The 18,417-nt window shown below is 34.5% G+C and overlaps 1 long non-coding RNA gene across 5 annotated transcripts in view; it reads left to right on the top strand.

The window, feature by feature from the left end:
- The window catches only part of LOC143661539 (uncharacterized), a 416,410-nt gene that overhangs the window by 67,464 nt on the left and 330,529 nt on the right, over positions 1–18,417 (top strand). Inside the window, exon 1 of one of the 5 annotated variants that reach the window (XR_013164666.1) lies at positions 13,356–13,440. The exons of the other annotated variants lie outside the window; for them this stretch is intronic. This is a non-coding gene — a long non-coding RNA (uncharacterized LOC143661539). Of the gene's footprint in view, positions 1–13,355; positions 13,441–18,417 lie in introns of those variants that run through there. 5 annotated transcript variants of the gene reach the window in all.

The following is an 18,417-nucleotide window of genomic DNA, read 5'->3' as shown; positions in this document are numbered from 1 at the left end:
TTAGCTGTGCTTTTTTCCTATGCCTTTTATCACATTGAAGAAGTTCCCTTCTATTCCTGATATGTTGATTTTTTTAATCATAGAAGTGTTTGGGATTTTTGTTAAATGCTTTTTCTTCATCTATTTAGATGATCATGTGTTGTCTTTTATTCTATTAATATGGTGTATTATAAAGTTGGTTTTTATATATTAGGCCAACCTTTCAATCTTAGAATAAATCTGATTTGGTCACAGTGTACAATTGTTTTTATATGTTGCTGTTTTGGGTTTGCAAATATTTTGTAGATATATTGTATCTATACTCACTAGAATATTATTCTTGTGATGTGTTCATCTGATTCTGATATTAGGAAATACTGGCTTTATAGAATGAATTTGGAAGTGTTCCTTCTAATTCTACTTTTTGGAAGAGTTTGTGCAGGATTGGAATTAATTTTTCTTTGTGTGCCCACTGGGGCTAGGCTCAAAACTTAGATATTAAAGTATATGGTCACCCTATAAATAAATAAATAAATAAATTAGATAGGTAAGTAGATTTTACATAATAACTTTATTTTACTAGACACTAAATGGAAATATTTGATTGAGAATACAGACATAATGCATTTTGAAACAAGTATTATTAATTTATGGATAGTGACAATATTACTTTCTCTTGTTCATAATGTGGCATGGTTCTAGTCAGCATTCAGTATTTTTAATAGCTAGCTCAAGTAATTGGAAACACTGAAAAATATAATGTCACTTAGTTTAAAATATATAAGTAACACTAGATATTTTTATTCTATGTAGTGACAATAAGTAAGGGGTTTTCTTTAGTTGATTTTTTTGTGAAATCCAAGAGTTGGTGAAGAGAGTTACAAGAAAATTGTGGTATAATATGATTTTACCAAATAGGGTTTTATTTTGGGGGCATCTGATTTATTCTTAGCACATTTCATTAGAATTCCCCATTAAAAATAAGGATAAATTATGAAAAAAGAATATATAAACAGGACTGACTCCTATTCCAAAATAACATAAATACTTTATAATTTAAATGGGCCAAGTGGTTGATATTTATTGTAGGGTAAAATGGTTCAGTTTAAGTATTTTTGTTTATTTGGAAGAAGTCAACTGGATTCTCTATCAGTTACTCTCAGTCGTGCAGATTTTATAAATATATATATAGCTAGGCCCTATTCTATACCTATAGCATCGCATCTCCTAAATGTCCAGTTTTTAAAAGTCTGCAGGTTTTGACTTTTAAGCATCTGGAAATGGAAGCACTTGTTGCATGAGGCAGCTTGGTTCAACAATAGTGAGAAGCCATGTTTGGATCATGTTGTGCTTATTTCTATGAACACAGAAATTGTTGTACTAGCTAAAGTAAATAATATAAAGTCTTTATCACTGAAATCAGGAGCCCAGGAATTAGACATGCACAGGAACTAATAAAAATAATGTTCCTGATATGGGAAATTTGGAGGTAAACATGCAACACACACACACATACAAATATGCAGAAGTAGCATGTAGAATCTAGAGTAATGAATAAAAGTGCAAACTATGATGGGCTTAGTGAAAGATGGTGTGTGTGTGTGTGTGTGTGTCTGTGTGTATGTGTTTGTGAGAACAAGAGAAGAGAGAGAGAGATGGAAAGAAGGATTGAAGGATCTCAGGCATAATAAACACAGCATCAGATGCTCACATGTAATCAGATGACATCATAACCGACGGGTCTCCAGATAAATTTGGGTCAAAAGAGTTGCTGTTGTTTCTTAGGATAAAGCTGTCATTACTCCAGTACTTCATAAGGCCTATGTGTAGCTGTTTGACTAACCGAAGACTTATTTCTTTATATATTTGTTTATTTTTATGTGACCTGAAGTAACCTGAATATTTCAATATTTTGTGCAACTTTAAATACACTAATCAACAGCGTTATGAATGAATATGTCTTCACAATTAGAAAGTGTTATGTGGGATGAGTAAGAGGCAACAGATGTAAAAATACCAAAAGGAAGCAATATTTAAATGAAGTATTTTAATTGTAAAGGAAATCTGTTTTAATTTAGAATAGAAATAATTTTACATCACTTTGTCATAAATCACTGGGACATAATTGTAATAGGTAACTGTAATAATAGAACTTAGAAATAAAATATTCATTTTTGGGCAAGTATCCACCCTCTGGAATCAGATAAAAGAAGAAATGATTTCTCTCAAGGGCTTGTGGTCAGGAGCTTTTTCATTTTCCTCAATTCAAGAGAGAAGGCTTTCATCAGGACCACTCAGAGAATTTTACCTTCCCCTCTTATATTCAGAGAAAAATCTTAAACTGGTGTGCGGTTTCTACCTGAAAAAAGCAAAGGATTAGAATTGGATTTACTAGATACTGAAGACATTCTAAGGAGAAGAGAGTCTGTTATTATTGCACTTCCAGAGTAGGTTAAATAACGGCAAAAATGTGGACCAGGGATTTCCGCTTGACCAAGATGACATTGAGAGATGATACAGTGTGCAGTTCCCCCATAGTCTCTTTGAATGACTAACAAAAACTGCCAGAGCCATCCTCAAAACTCAGGAAATCAGTTCAAGGGTTGCAGTAACAAGGCGAGTCTCAAATCAAGAAAGCACAACTTTAAAAATGTCAGCCAAAACTTGTGATGCATTAGTTGACTCCTCGCTCAACTCCCTACTTGGGTATGGAGCTGGTCTGAGCTCCCTTTGTTGTTTCCTGAATCTATTCAGAGGGAGGAGAATGACCCCTATGCACATACTTGACTGCCTGTATATCAGTTCCTGTTAACCAGGCGGCAGCCTGAAAGATTGAACCAGGAAACTTGTCTCTGGCTTACTCTATCATAACTTGCCCTGCAAACAGAAGTATCTTGCAGACAGCTAAAGCTGAGACCAGTAAGTCAAAGTGGCCTTGGGCAAAGGATTACTGGCTTTTAAACTTGCAATATCGCACCCTATAAGAGGGGAATGTCTGCTTCATAGACAGTAGAGAGGATATTGGGATTACTGAAAATGAGGGAATTCCTAAGGCTATGAGCAAGCACAAGACCAGGAAAAGACATAGACTCAGAAAAGACCAAAATGACCTGGCATTTCTCTTTTGGCTCACACTGATATTCTTGATAAGAAGGCTAAACTCTGAGGGAGAATACCAGCTAACATAGAGCCAGTTTGCAAAGACTTTGAAAAGTGTCTTTTGCTATGTATATATGTGTGTGTGTTTCAGATCCTGGCACTCAAAGAAATCTCTGTCATGTCACCAGCTAGAAACAACAGTAAGGAACAGAAAGCTATGGGACTACGTCTCTGAGTTAAACATTAATAAATTAAAATATACAAAGTGCAATAAAATATTAGACGAAAAACAAAAAAACTGGAAATGACACACTCAAAGAAATGATAAAAATTCAGAAAGAAATGATAAAAATTCAGAAACTATTTTCAGCATACTCAAAGAAATAAAGAAAATGTGGAGAAAGTACTGAAGGAAATTAGATGAATGATGAATGAACAATTTGAGAATCTTAGTAAAGGGACAGAAATTTTTGAAAGGTATTATTTTAAAAATAGAAAAAATATTGTAGTTGAAGGACAATAATAATTGAAATGAAAATATTCCCTAGAGGGTTTCAGCAGAAGATGGGAGATGACAGGAGAAAGAATCAGAGAATTCAAATAAAAGAGAAGTGAAATGATTCAAGCTGAAAAGCAGAAAGAAAAATGAATGGAGGGCAGGCCATGGTGGCTCAGCAGGTGGAATTCTTGCCTGCCATGTGGGGTTTGATTCCTGGTGCCTGCCCATGCAAAAAAAAAAAAAAAAAAAGAATGGAAAATAGTGAAGAGAACTTAAGAGACCTGTGGGATACCCTACCCTAAAGTGTACCAAAAAATGCATTATGTAAGTTCCAGAAAGAAAAGAAATAGAGAAAGGGGCAGAATGTATATTCAAAGAAATAATGTCAGGAAATCTCACACATTTAATGAACACACCTTCAAGAAGCTCAAAAAACACCAAACAAGATAAACTTGAAGAGGACGATGAACAGACACATAGTGATCAAACTGTCAAATGGCAAAGAAAAGGACAGAGTTTTGTAATTGCAAGAAAAAGCAATGTGCTATATACAAGGGAGCTCAAATAGACTAAGAACCAATTTCTCATTAGAAACCATGGTGAAGAGAAGGTAGTGGAAGAAAATATTCAAAGTACTGAAAGAAAACAAGTGCCAAACAAAGATTTAAAACCAATAAAACTATTTATCCAAAATGTGGGAGAGATGAAGACATTTTCAGACAGGCAAAAGCCAAGGGAATATGTCACTATTAGACTTGCCATACTGGAAATGTTAAAAGGAGTACTTCAGTCTGAATGGAAAGAATATTAGAGCATTGGTGAAGCAGCATAAAGAAATAAATATCTCTTTTAAAGTTAGCCATATGGGTAATTACAAATGCCAGTATTATCGAATTGTATTTTTTCTATGAAACTCCAATAGGATCTAAAATCCCAAAGCATAAAAAAACTAATGATAAATCTATGGTTTGGGACTACAATCGGTCTTTCTTAAGCGAAGATATGCTCTTGTTGATGCCTTAATTTGGACATTTTCCTGGCCTCAGAACTGTAAATTTGTAGCCTTATAAATCCCCTTTGTAAAAGCCAATCCATTTCTGGTATATTCTATTCCAGCAGCATTAGCAAACCAAAACAATCAATAAAATAGGCAAACTTTAGTTAGATTGTGAAAGAAAAAAAGAGAAAACCAAAGAACTAATATCAGAAATGAAATGGGGGATATTACCCCTGACCACAAAGAAATAAAAAGATTTATTAGAGGATATTATTTACAACTGTATGCCAACAAATTAGAAAATCAAGATGAAATGGACAAGTTCCTAGAAACACATAAAGTGCCTATAATGACGGAAGAAAAAAATAGAACTCAACAAACCAATAATAAGTAAAGTGATTGGCTCGGTAATCAAAAAGCTCATAACCAACAAAATTCCAGGACCTGATGGTACACAGTGAATTTTACCGAACATTCGAAGAAGAATTAACACTAATCCTGTTCACCCTCTTTCAAAAAATTGAAGATGATGGATTACTTCTTAGGTCATTCTATGAGGCCAACATGACAATACTATAATGCAGATAAAGATACCACAACAAAAGAAAATTACAAACCAATATCCCTTAGATAATATAGATGTAAAATTCTCGACAAAATTCTAGCAAACTGAATCTAACAGCACATTAAAAGAATTATACATAATGATCAAGTGGAATTTATCTTAGGTATGCAAAGAAGGTGCAACATAAAACTAATTAATGTAATATAGCCCATTAATAGACAAAGGAAAAACCACATAATCATTTTAATTGATGAAGAAAAGGCAATAGGCAAAATCCAGCACCATTTTTTCATAAAATTTTTGGAAACTCAGAATAGAAAGAAACTTCTTCAACATTATAAAGTGCAGATGTATTAATGCAAAGCCTAAATAATAATCAATGGTGAAAAATAAACTTTACCTTTAAGATGAAAGAACAGAACAAAAATGCACACTATCACCACCATCATTTAATTTTATATGTGAGATTCTAGCCAGAGAGGCAAGGAAAAGAAATGAGCCATCCAGATTGTAAGGGAAGATGTAAAATGTCCTCTATTTGCAGAAGAGATGATCCATTATATATAAAATACTGAAGAAAACCACAAGTCTACTAAAGATAATAAATGAATTCATCAATGTGGCAGGGTAAATGAACAATATTCAAAAATCAGCAGTGTTTATATACATTGGTAATGAACAATCTGAAGAGGAAATCAAGAAAAAAAATTCTATTTAAAATAGCAATTAAAAATCTACTATCTAAGAATAAGTTTAGCCAGTGTTGCAAAGGAATTGTACATGAAAATCTATAAAACATTGCTAAAAGAAATCAAAGAAGACTAAATAAATAACATTCTGTGTTCATGGAAGACTAAATATTGTTAAGATATCAATTCCACCCAAAATAATTTACAGATTCAGTGTAATTCCATTAACCCAAAGTGATTTACAGATATAGCACAACCCCGACCAAAATTCCAACTGTCTTCTTTAAAGATATGGGAAAGCCATTCATCAATGTATATGGAAAGGTAAAGAACTTCAAATGGTCGAAACCAGTATTGATTATTGTATACCTCTGAACACACTGCTCTCTGAAGCAAGAATCGATTTTTTGATTCAAAGTATTCACTATACTCTGTGGTACATAATGACAGACCATTTAATTTATAGTGCGAGCCAGGGCACTTTGGGGAGTGAAAGGGACTCTCTTAATGATTACAGTCAGGAAATTAAGAATAAAGCAGGGCAGTCCTGGGCAAACATATTTTCTCATTTTAACTTAGAGTGGCCAGAAAAATTGTGGCACTTCTGGACAAAGAGGACAAGAGAAAATATAAGTACCTCCATTGATCAAATTAGGAATTAGGCAAGAAAATAAAATTGTTTTGGTATTACAACCTGTGCTGGTGTGAATCTGTGGTGGACCCCAGAAAAGCCATGTCCTTTGGTCCTCATTCAATATTGCTGGCTGGGAGCTTTTTGATTGTTCCCAGGGAGATGTGACCCACCCAATTGTGAGTATTAACTTTGGATTAGAGGGAGATGTGACTCCAGCCATCCCAGGGAGCTCTTGATTCGTTTGCTGGAATCCTTTGAAAGGGAAACATTTTGGAGAAAGTCCCTTTTTTAGAGCCATGACAGAGTCCACAGAGCCAGAGACCTTTGGAGATAAAGAAGGAAAACCCCCCAGGAGAGCTTCATGAAACAAGAAGCCAGGAGAGATAGGTAGCAGATGTTGCCATGTTCGCCATGTGCCTTTCCAATTGAGGGAGAAACCCTGAACTTCATTGGCCCTTTCGTGAGTGAAGGTAACCTCTTATTGGTGCCTTAATTTGGACTTTTCTATAGACTTGTTTCCATTTGGACAATTTCGCGGCCTTAGAACTGTAAACTTGCAACTTAATAAATTCTCCTTTTTAAAAGCCATTCCATTTCTGGTGTATCACCTTCTGACAGCACACTAGAACACAATCCATGATCTCTGCTTGTTCAATGTAATAATTACGTATGTAGGGGGGACAGATTAATTCCCTGACATTTCCTTCCACATATCCTCCTTGTTCTACTCCTTGAGTCCTGTGAGCTTTTCTATTGCTTATGTATTATTGAAGTAATTATAAAATTTACATTTTCTTTTGTAATTACTGTGAAATTAACATTACTTTCTGTAAAACCAAGTGGTATGACTGGATCAGAAGGGAAGAAGTCTTGTTTATAAACAAAGAAGGCAGTTCCAGACATACTGGTCAAATGGGTCACCTTTCCTTTGTTCATTCTAAATCTTGATTTCTCAATTTGCCCTTGATTTATCTTTTTTTCCCTATTCCCCACATTCAGTTCATAAAAAATTCCTTCAGCTTTGCCTCATAAACATATCCTCAATCTGACCATTCCTTTTCATTTCCACTTTACTGCCCTCATCCAAACTACAATGTCTCTTGGAATAATCTTGTGCTTTATCTCTTGCTCCCAGAGGCAATTATCCATGTGGGAATGAGAGCGATAGTTTACATTCATTAATCCAATCGTATCACTTTCGGACATGATACCCTTCAATTGCTTTCCAGTCACCTTGCACCAGCATATAGACTTCTTGCCGGAGCCCAGCATACACTCCCTAATCCAAGTACCTGTCCTATTTTGTGACCTCATTTCATACAATTTTATGCATCTTCTCTACATTCCAGCCTCACTGGTTTTTCTTTCTATTCTTACCACGTGTCAATCTCATCACTGCTTTGCTTCAGCTTTTCCGTCATCCTATATGATCCTGTCTCTGGGTGATGGCCTGGTTGGCTTCTCATTATTCAGTCCTCGCAGAGAAGCCTTCCTGACCACCCCACCTAATGGAGTTACTCACCACTCGAGTGGTTCTTAATCCCTTCACTCTTTTAGTATCTTCACGGCTGTAGCATTTATCACTATTTGGTTTTATTGTGTCTTGACGTATGTTTCTCCTCTGGAATCTGAACTCCATGAGATCAGGGACCTCATCTGTCTTCTTTCTCAATACATTAACCTGCTAGATATAACTACATAATTCAAGTTTAATAAATATAGTTCTTAAATGAAAAACATGTCATATATTAGTTTGCTTATACGTGGACCTAGAATTGCTCTAATAGTTTTGTCTCCTCTTCACAGTTACTAATCATCACTTTTTGGTGATGATTAGATTTCTTCATGATGCTAAGATAGTCTCGTGTATTAGAAATGTGAATTACTGCATATAAGCCTTTTCTTGAAGCTTTTTCCCCCCATAGAACACTCTATTCCAATTTGAGTATATTATTTTCTAGGTTGCTGCACAGATTTTAACTGGGACGTGTTCTTAATATTCTCCTTTGTAGGCTCACTCTTTTTTCTCACCTTCCAAGCCTGAAGGTGAAAGAATAATCTTTTTTAAAAAAATCTTTTTATTGATACATCTTTGCACACATAGCTGGTGTATAACCAATCGCTCATCATATCATCACATAGTTGTGGATCATCACCATGATCATTTTTTAGAATGCTTGCATCACTCCAGAAAAAGAAATTAAAACAAAAATAAAAAACTCATACATGCCATAGCCCTTTCCCCTCCCTCTCATTGACTACTAGTATTTCTATCTACCCAATTTATTTCACCCTTTGCTCCCCCCATTATTTACTTATTCTTTATCCATATTTTTTTACTCATCTGTCTATACACTGGATAAAAGGAGCAACAGACGCAGGGTTTTTATAATCCCGTGGTCTCCCAAATACTTTTTACTATTGTCTTCAAGAATCAAGGCTGTTGGAGCACAGCTCTGCAGTTGCAGGTACTTCCCTCCAGTCACTCCAGTACCATAAACTAATAAAAAGGGACATCTATATAATGCATAAGAATAACCTCCTGGATAACCTCGCAATTCTGTTTGAAATCTCTCAGCCACTGAAACTTTATTTTGCCTCATTTCTTTCCCTCTTTTGGTCAAGAAGTCTTTTTCAATCCCTTGATTCCAGGTCCCAGCTCATCCTGCAATTTCTGTTCCATGTTGCCAGGAATATTTACAGCCCTGGGAGTTACATACCACATAGTGGGGAGGGCAGTGAATTCACCTGCCAAGTTGACTTAGAGATAGAAGCCACACCTGAGCAACAAAAGAAGTTCTCTGGGGGTGACTCAGGCCTAATTTTAAGTAGGCTTAGCCTATCCTTTGCAGGAATAAGTTTCATAAGGGCGAACCCCAAGATCGAGGGCTTGGCCTACGGATTTGGTTGTTCCCGTGCCAGACCTTATTCTTTCTTAGATTTCTATTGTTTCAAAAAAATACTCAAGAAAAATCCTATATAATTTGATTTATTTTTATGCATGATTGGAAACTCTAACTGAAATTGGAAATCAGCTAAATAAGCTATTCCTGGTAATATAGAACCCATTGTAACAGATTTGTACCACCTGTCAGAAAATTTCAATCCCGTCCTTGGAAAAGTGCTATGTGAAGGAAATTATTTTTCTTGATAGCTTTAAGTATCTGTTCAACATGTTCCTTCTCTTTCCATAAGAATAATCATTTACTAAATATTCTTCATAATTTATAAGCCCTACTCTGGGAAAACACATGTTCTCTTTCAAGGTCCCAATGCACCCCACTGAGATGTATATTTTTCTGGTAGTCAGCCTGAATTCTTAAAATTTGGCAAATTGTTGTAAACAAATTCTACAACTCTCAAAATGTAGTTCTTTCTAATTTTTAACCTATAGAGAATCCCCATGTACTATATTCCTATTGCTTGCTATATTTCACTACCACCACTACTGTTGAGCAAGGTATTGCCACATAATTACTTGTTTAATCTCACTGTCTATTTCCTTCAAGTGCTTTAGTTCTGTGATGGTAGGTACCACGTGCTTACTTTCTTCAGCACTTAACACAGACTTCTGGCACAGAATACACACATGCACAAATATCTGTTAAATGACGGAATGAAGAAGAAATGGATAGGTGGACAAATTCTTGCTGTTTTTATTTTGGTTTTTGTGTGTGTGTGTGTGTGTGTGTGTGTGTGTGTGTGGTTAGCCAGGAATTCAGAGATATCTTCCTGATGTGATACATAACATTTGAAAGAAAATGTTAACTATGGACAGACCTAATGCCAAAAGCAGGAATTATTGAGAGTAGCATTGCATCCACTTCTGCTAAAACTGAAAACAATTATCTTTGATACCTGTGATATTAATAATACGAATATGTGGAGAGTGCCAAAGCATAGAGTGGAATTCAGGAAATATAATTTATTCGTAAGCCTGCTGCTATATTATAGGAGGATTTATATTATAACCCCTGTAACTCAGAAGGATAGATTCTGGACAGTCAACATATTCTTCTGAATCAGAGCCCACCTAGAAACCATTGGAGAGAACCAATACGTCCTGTACAGCCTGTTTCTGCAGAGTCTGCTAATAGGGCTGCTTTTCTCTTCCACTTTCTCTTTCTCCATATGAAAGGCAGTTTGCAGATAGTATTTTGAGAGCTACTTGCAGGTCCCCAGTGAGTGCTCATCATTTTCAAGAGGATCATTGGCTCTTTAGCTGCTCTTCCGAGGCTGCTGACGAGTTAGCTGACTCAAAGAATTGGGAAAACAAACTTACCTTGCCAGCAAATGGGATCAAATCTTTCATCAGTACCAAATTGCCTCACATGCTGTGGCACCTGCTCCAGTGAAAGAAGACAGTATAATTGCTATTGGGAGGAGATGCCCAACCAGGGACCTCCGTCAGAGCTTTGCCAGCTGTTGGTAATAGAAATCTGCCATTTTCTATCTTTGCTATGTGCTTTGAGAGAGTCATACAAATGCCATTCTCTTAGGCTGCCTCATAGAATTAGCCATGCTTTCCTTTGGATACTACCAACATGCACCTATAAGAAGACATATTGAAAAAGTTCTCTATAATTGCTCTAATGTTAATGAGCCCCCCCAAAAGAGATTGGTATTTTAGTTTATTTTGTGATCAATCAGTTGTTGGTCTATAGCATTGCTTCTATTTTCTTATAATATCACATTTTATTTGTTTATGTCTAATTTCCCTTATTAGATCATAAGCAACTTCAAAGTTGAGATATGTCCAATTCATCTCTGTCCCCTATAGCATATGGTCTTTTATTCTGTGGATATTCAGTAGCTGTGTGTTCATTGGATTGTTGGTAGGAAAGTAATGTATTCTATGTTGTTCATTTAAGTTAATGTCAAAAATCAGCAGACTTACTTGGAGCGACATTTTAAATAATAGCTATAGTCCCAAGGTCCAACAGGCTGAGAACACAGTTATATATCACTGGTAGAAAAATTTAATTATGCCAAGTCTGGGGTATGTTTCCTTTTCCATTTCCCACAAAAGCAAATAAGTTTTAAGACAAAATACAAAGTCACTATAAGTCGGAAAGCAGGAACAGATCTCAGTTATCCCATTTATTTGGTTCTAGACAGGCCTTTGATAGATTTCTTTGCTGTACTCTCCTCACAAGCTCGAGGCAGGTCTCTCTCTATACATCTTGTTTTCATACTGAATTACCTAATGCTGTTAGCAAATGATCTTTCCTCTAGTGAGAAAATAAATCTTGGGTTCGGCTGCAAATGAGGGACATTTGTATCTGATTTGTCGACAGCGGAAATACTCTGCACTAGAAAAATCACATTCAGTATGTGCATCAAAACTCTCCTGTTAGAAAAAAATAGTGTAACAGATACTAGGATTTTCAAAAGAAAGAAAACATGCTCACTCCCAATTCATTACAAGACATATGAAGTATAGGAACGGTTAGTTGGGGAAATGTCTGGTTTCAGTTGTTCTTTTCCTTTCCCTGATCTGCAATGGACCATCATCAAGTGAACATTTTATTTGGTAGACCTTTCAGGTAATTTATTCAAAGAGGGAATGTCAACGTCAGGCCAGCTTTGCTCAAAATAGCAACATTTTGATATATAGGAAATGTTGGCATTCCAAATAGCAAATATATCAAAAGCTAAGGAAGTATTCAAGACCTTAAAATAAAGAGGCTTCTTTATTCTTCAGGTGTCCTTGTAACATGATTTTGATCTCTTTACCATAGCATGCTTCCAGCAGTGGCACAACCTTAGTGTCAGTGTTCTGTCCCTGCTTGCCTCAACGGGTTTCTGTGCACTTAAATGTTTATCTTAATTTTGAGCTTGGATATATAATTAAAAATTAAAAAAATATTTAATGAGGCTTTCTTCCTCTAGAAAGTAAACTCTGTGAGGACAAAGGCTTGTTTGGTTCAACATTATATCTCAGCTCCTCAAACAGTTCCTGGTATGTAATAGGTGGTCAAAAGTGATTATTAAATGAATGAACAAATACAAGAATAAAGTAATCAATTGGTTCCATTTATTTGGAGTAAATAAGAGTTGTGTTATTGCGATGGTCAGTGGAAGGAAATGGCTTTAAAATACAAATGTCTATCCTGACTATTAAATTTTTTTGTTTGGGGTTATCATCCACAAACCCAGAAATAATTTTTGCCTTTAGCTTATCTCAATGAGATAAATGAGCAGAAAAGAAAAACATTGTCATTAGACTTAAAACATGATGCTGGTGTGCTTCTCTAGAGGGTTTCAAGCTCTAAAAGGGTCCACTATTGAGATGCGTGTGGGGTGCCTTGTGGAAGTTTGGTAAAATATATCCAGAGTGGTAAAAGAAAGGCATTTCATAGTTTTAATATTTGCTTTTAGAAGAGTCACAAGTGACTATGAAAATATACTCTGAACATTCATTTTAAACAATAATGACTGAATTTAAAGAATTTGGTTAAAAAAAACAAGTTATAAAGCACTGGAGTAAATCCTAGGAAATGCCTGAATTGTGCAGTTTCTCATTTGATTTATACATCAAATATAATCTGCCAATCAATTAAAAACATCCGGTGGCTGAAGTCAAACCACCAGACTGGTTAGATCTAGTAAATGTTCCAGCTCTTTTTATTTAATTGACTCACGTGATCATAACTTCCTATGAGAATTTTTGTGTAAATACTAGCTTTCCTGGTGAGGAAACATTAAATAGTATTTCCTGGGAGAAGTAGCTGGAGTTTTGATTAATTTCCCAGAATATTAAATATGAAACAGCATTTAAAATTTCATATATGCAAACATTTTAAGTAAATCAAAAAAGCTTATTTATTAGATCTATGATCTAAGTTATACTTACCATCCTTTGATTTTCCACTTCTTTTTAATCCCTAACGGATTGTGCAGAATTCACTATGGCTCAACCAGAATTGCAGCAAAGTTTTCCTTGTCACCAGGACAACACTTTTAATTATTCAGAGAGTAAGTTAATTTTTAAACTCTCAGAAAAAAAGACTTAGTTTTAAAGGAGGCAATTATCAAAATATGTACCAAAATTTAGTTGACATTTCCTTCTTATTCTCCCTTTCTAGAGGCAGGGAGTAAATTAATTTAAAACTCTTTTATTCAACAACTATTTATTGGGCAGTTTTTATGTACTTGCCACTGGGCTAAAAATACTAATGTAGGAAAAGAAAGAACTCTCACCCTAGGACACCTGCTTTATTGAGGAATGCAAATATAATACCACGTACTTAAATATATTGCACATTAAGCTATGATAGAAATGAGGACAGAGAGATTTGAAAGAGTGAGTAATTTTCCCTGGAGCAGCTAGTGAAGCCCAAAGAAGACCAGCTGTTATTAACATTAATCACTATTATTGGCCTAAAATGAAAGTGTCTTGTTATTTGGATCTTTTTTTTTTTTTTTGCCAAAGAGGATAGGCTTACTCTTTATGAAGTTATTTACTGACTTAAAAATAATTATTTATTTTCCTATTTAAAGGCAAATTTATTTGGGTAACTCATTAGTGACTTAGTAAGAAAATAAGACATTCAAAGACATGCATACCACATGGAGAGAAAAGATACAAATGGTGAAAGAGCATTTGATAAAATTTAGCAAAACATTTTTAATTTAAAAAATTTTAAGTACAACAAAAATAGTAGAAATCTATTAAATGTAAGAAAGATTGTTCACCAATTATAGCAGCAAATGTGATCCCAAATCAGGTATTCTAAAACTGTTTCAATGAAAGAGAGAAAGTAGATCAAGATGCCAGAATCACAATTATGTAAATAATTGTATAAATAGTAAACTTTATTTTTTATCTTTTGATTTCAATAAAGATAAAAAATAAAATAAGTTTACTACCAGAAATTTAAAATTCATTAGAAAAATAGTTACCTAATATTTGATGAGGAAAATAAGAGAAATTAAAATGAAACAATGTATAAGATAGAAAAATAGATATTAAAATATAGTAGTAAGCAACATTAATAAAATTAATAAAATTAATGTGTTGAAGTAACTTAATCATAAATAAATTGGTCAGTGGAATACAATAGTGTTCAAAAGTAGATCCCAGTATATATGTAAGAATGTAATACATAGCAATCTTGATCATTTCTTCTAGTGAGGAATGTATTATTTGTTTAACAGAAAGTATTGCCATTTCTTGGGGAAAAAATCATATCCAAAAACTATTTCCAAAGTCATTAAATAATGTTAGAAAGTAAATGCCTTTACAAATTCAAAAGGAAGGAACATATAACCCAATAGAAAAATGAAAAATAAAAGTTGAGACAGTTTGAAAAAGGGCAAAAAAGAACATATAAATGAAAAGATAGTCACTCTAGCCAGTAGTGAGAAAATGCAGATGTGAGTAACAGCGCCCTACTTCTTCAAGCACATCAGGAGACTGGCAAAAATAAAGCAACTAGCATTGTCAAAAAGGGTTTGGAGAAATGTGTTTTCTCTCACTTGACTGATGAAATTGAAAAGTGTACTGTCATTTGGGGGTTGTGCCTGGAAAGATTCATTCAAATTGAAAACCTGTATATCCTTAAATCTATTAATTTGCTTTCTGGATATCCATTCCATGAGAAGAAAGATAAAACAAAAAAAGCACATGCACACATAATGGTAATTATTTTAGCATTGCTCTCAATGGGATAAAAATAGTGAAAACAGTAAATGCTATCAAATACAGAAATTCTTAAATAAATTTTGGTACATCAACATATTAGGATAGTAAACAATAAAAATAATGAATTATAGCTACAGTTATTTACTGGAGGAACCGTCTCAAAATTGTATGAGAGAGAAAATTAAGATGCAGAAGTAGTACATATTATGATTCCATTTTTAAATAACAGACAATGAAAATAAAATGTGTATGTGTATGTATATGCATTTGTATATATGTTTGATTATACTTTTTGAATGTTACATTTTTTATATGCACACACATTCTCTGAAAAATACACCAGATAAATGGGATGATTGGAATATATGGCGTATGGAATAGTCGTAGGGTGGGGAGTTATTGTAGGGGGAGGGAATGGAAAAGAAGAAAATGAAAAAAAAAAGTTATGATAAAATTATCCAAGGTATGAGTTGTTATTTTTATGCACTTATCAAAACTGTGTATGTATTTGTATAATTATTTTGAAAATAATTTTTTTATTAATTAAAAAAAATTAACAAAACATTTAGAAATCATTCCATTCTACATGTACAATCAGTAATTCTTAATATCATCAGATAGTTGCATATTCATCATTTCTTAGTACATTTGCATCGATTTAGAAAAAGAAATAAAAAGACAACAGAATAAGAATTAAAACAATAATAGAGAGAAAAAAAAACCTATACCTCACATGCAGCTTCATTCAATGTTTTAACATAATTGCATTACAATTAGGTAGTATTGTGCTGTCCATTTCTGAGTTTTTATATCCAGTCCTGTTGCACAGTCTGTATCCCTTCAGCTCCAATTACCCCTTCTCTTTTTTTTTTTTTTTAATTAACGGAAAAAAAGAAATTAACCCAACATTCAGAAATCATGCCATTCTACATATGCAATCAGTAATTCTTAGCATCATCACATATATGCATGATCATCATTTCTTAGTACATTTGCATCAGTTTAGAAGAACTAGCAACACAACCGAAAAAGATATAGAATGTTAATATAGAGAAAGAAATAAAAGTAATAATAGTAAAAACAAAACAAAACAAAACAAAACAAAACAAAAACCTATAGCTCAGATGCAGCTTCATTCAGTGTTTTAACATGATTACTTTACAATTAGGTATTATTGTGCTGTCCATTTTTGAGTTTTTGTATCTAGTCCTGTTGCACAGTCTGTATCCCTTCAGCTCGAATTGCCCATTATCTTACCCTGTTTCTACCTCCTGCTGGACTCTGTTACTAATGACATATTCCAAATTTATTCTCGAATGTCCGTTCACATCAGTGGGACCATACAGTATTTGTCCTTTAGTTTTTGGCTAGACTCACTCAGCATAATGTTCTCTAGGTCCATCCATGTTATTACATGCTTCATAAGTTTATCCTGTCTTAAAGCTGCATAATATTCCATCGTATGTATATACCACAGCTTGTTTAGCCACTCTTCTGTTGATGGAGACTTTGGCTGTTTCCATCTCTTTGCAATTGTAAATAACGCTGCTGTAAACATTGGTGTGCAAATGTCCGTTTGTGTCTTTGCCCTTAAGTCCTTTGAGGAGATTCCCAGCAATGGTATTGCTGGGTCGTATGGCAATTCTATATTCAGCTTTTTGAGGAACCGCCAAACTGCCTTCCACAGTGGTTGCACCATTTGACATTCCCACCAACAGTGGATAAGTGTGCCTCTTTCTCCCCATCCTCTCCAGCATTTGTCATTTTCTGTTTTGTTGATAATGGCCATTCTGGTGGGTGTGAGATGATATCTCATTGTGGTTTTGATTTGCATTTCTCTAATGGCCAGGGACATTGAGCATCTCTTCATGTGCCTTTTGGCCATTTGTATTTCCTCTTCTGATAGGTGTCTGTTCAAGTCTTTTTCCCATTTTGTAATTGGGTTGGCTGTCTTTTTGTTGTTGAGGTGAACAATCTCTTTATAAATTCTGCATACTAGACCTTTATCTGATATGTCATTTCCAAATATTGTCTCCCATTGTGTAGGCTGTCTTTCTACCTTCTTGATGAAGTTCTTTGATGCACAAAAGTGTTTAATTTTGAGGAGCTCCCATTTATTTATTTCCTTCTTCAGTGTTCTTGCTTTAGGTTTAAGGTCCATAAAACCACCTCCAGTTGTAAGATTCATAAGATATCTCCTTACATTTTCCTCTAACTGTTTCATGGTCTTAGACCTAATGTTTAGATCTTTGATCCATTTTGAGTTAACTTTTGTATAGGGTGTGAGACATGGGTCTTCTTTCATTCTTTTGCATATGGATATCCAGGTCTCTAGGCACCATTTATTGAAGAGACTGTTCTGTCCCAGGTGAGTTGGCTTGAATGCCTTATCAAAGATCAAGTGTTCATAGATGAGAGGGTCTATATCTGAGCACTCTATTAGATTCCATTGGTCGATATATCTATCTTTATGCCAATACCATGCTGTTTTGACCACTGTGGCTTCATAATATGCCTTAAAGTCAGGCAGCGCGAGAACTCCAGCTTTGTTTTTTTTCCTCAAGATGTTTTTAGCAATTCGGGGCACCCTGCCCTTCCAGATAAATTTGCTTATTGTTTTTCTATTTCTGAAAAATAAGTTGTTGGGATTTTGATTGGTATTGCATTGAATCTGTAAATCAATTTAGGTAGGATTGACATCTTAACTATATTTAGTCTTCCAATCCATGAACACGGTATGCCCTTCCATCTATTTAGGTCTTCTGTGATTTCTTTTAACAGTTTTTTGTAGTTTTCTTTATATAGGTTTTTTGTCTCTTTAGTTAAATTTATTCCTAGGTATTTTATTCTTTTAGTTGTAATTGTAAATGGGATTCGTTTCTTGATTTTCGCCTCAGCTTGTTCATTACTAGTGTATAGAAATGCTACAGATTTTTGAATGTTGATCTTGTAACCTGCTACTTTGCTGTACTCATTTATTAGCTCTAGTAGTTTTGTTGTGGAATTTTCCGGGTTTTCGACGTATAGTATCATATCATCTGCAAACAGTGATAGTTTTACTTCTTCCTTTCCAATTTTGATGCCTTGTATTTCTTTTTCTTGTCTAATTGCTCTGGCTAGAACCTCCAACACAATGTTGAGTAATAGTGTTGATAGTGGACATCCTTGTCTTGTTCCTGATCTTAGGGGGAAAGTTTTCAAATTTTCCCCATTGAGGATGATATTAGCTGTGGGTTTTTCATATATTCCCTCTGTCATTTTAAGGAAGTTCCCTTGTATTCCTATGCTTTGAAGTGTTTTCAACAGGA

The sequence above is a fragment of the Tamandua tetradactyla genome, chromosome 17 (genome assembly GCF_023851605.1).
Source record: "Tamandua tetradactyla isolate mTamTet1 chromosome 17, mTamTet1.pri, whole genome shotgun sequence".
NCBI classification, from domain to species: domain Eukaryota; kingdom Metazoa; phylum Chordata; class Mammalia; order Pilosa; family Myrmecophagidae; genus Tamandua; species Tamandua tetradactyla.
The sequence above is the reverse complement of the archived record's forward strand: the minus strand, read 5'-3'. Positions and strand labels throughout refer to the sequence as shown.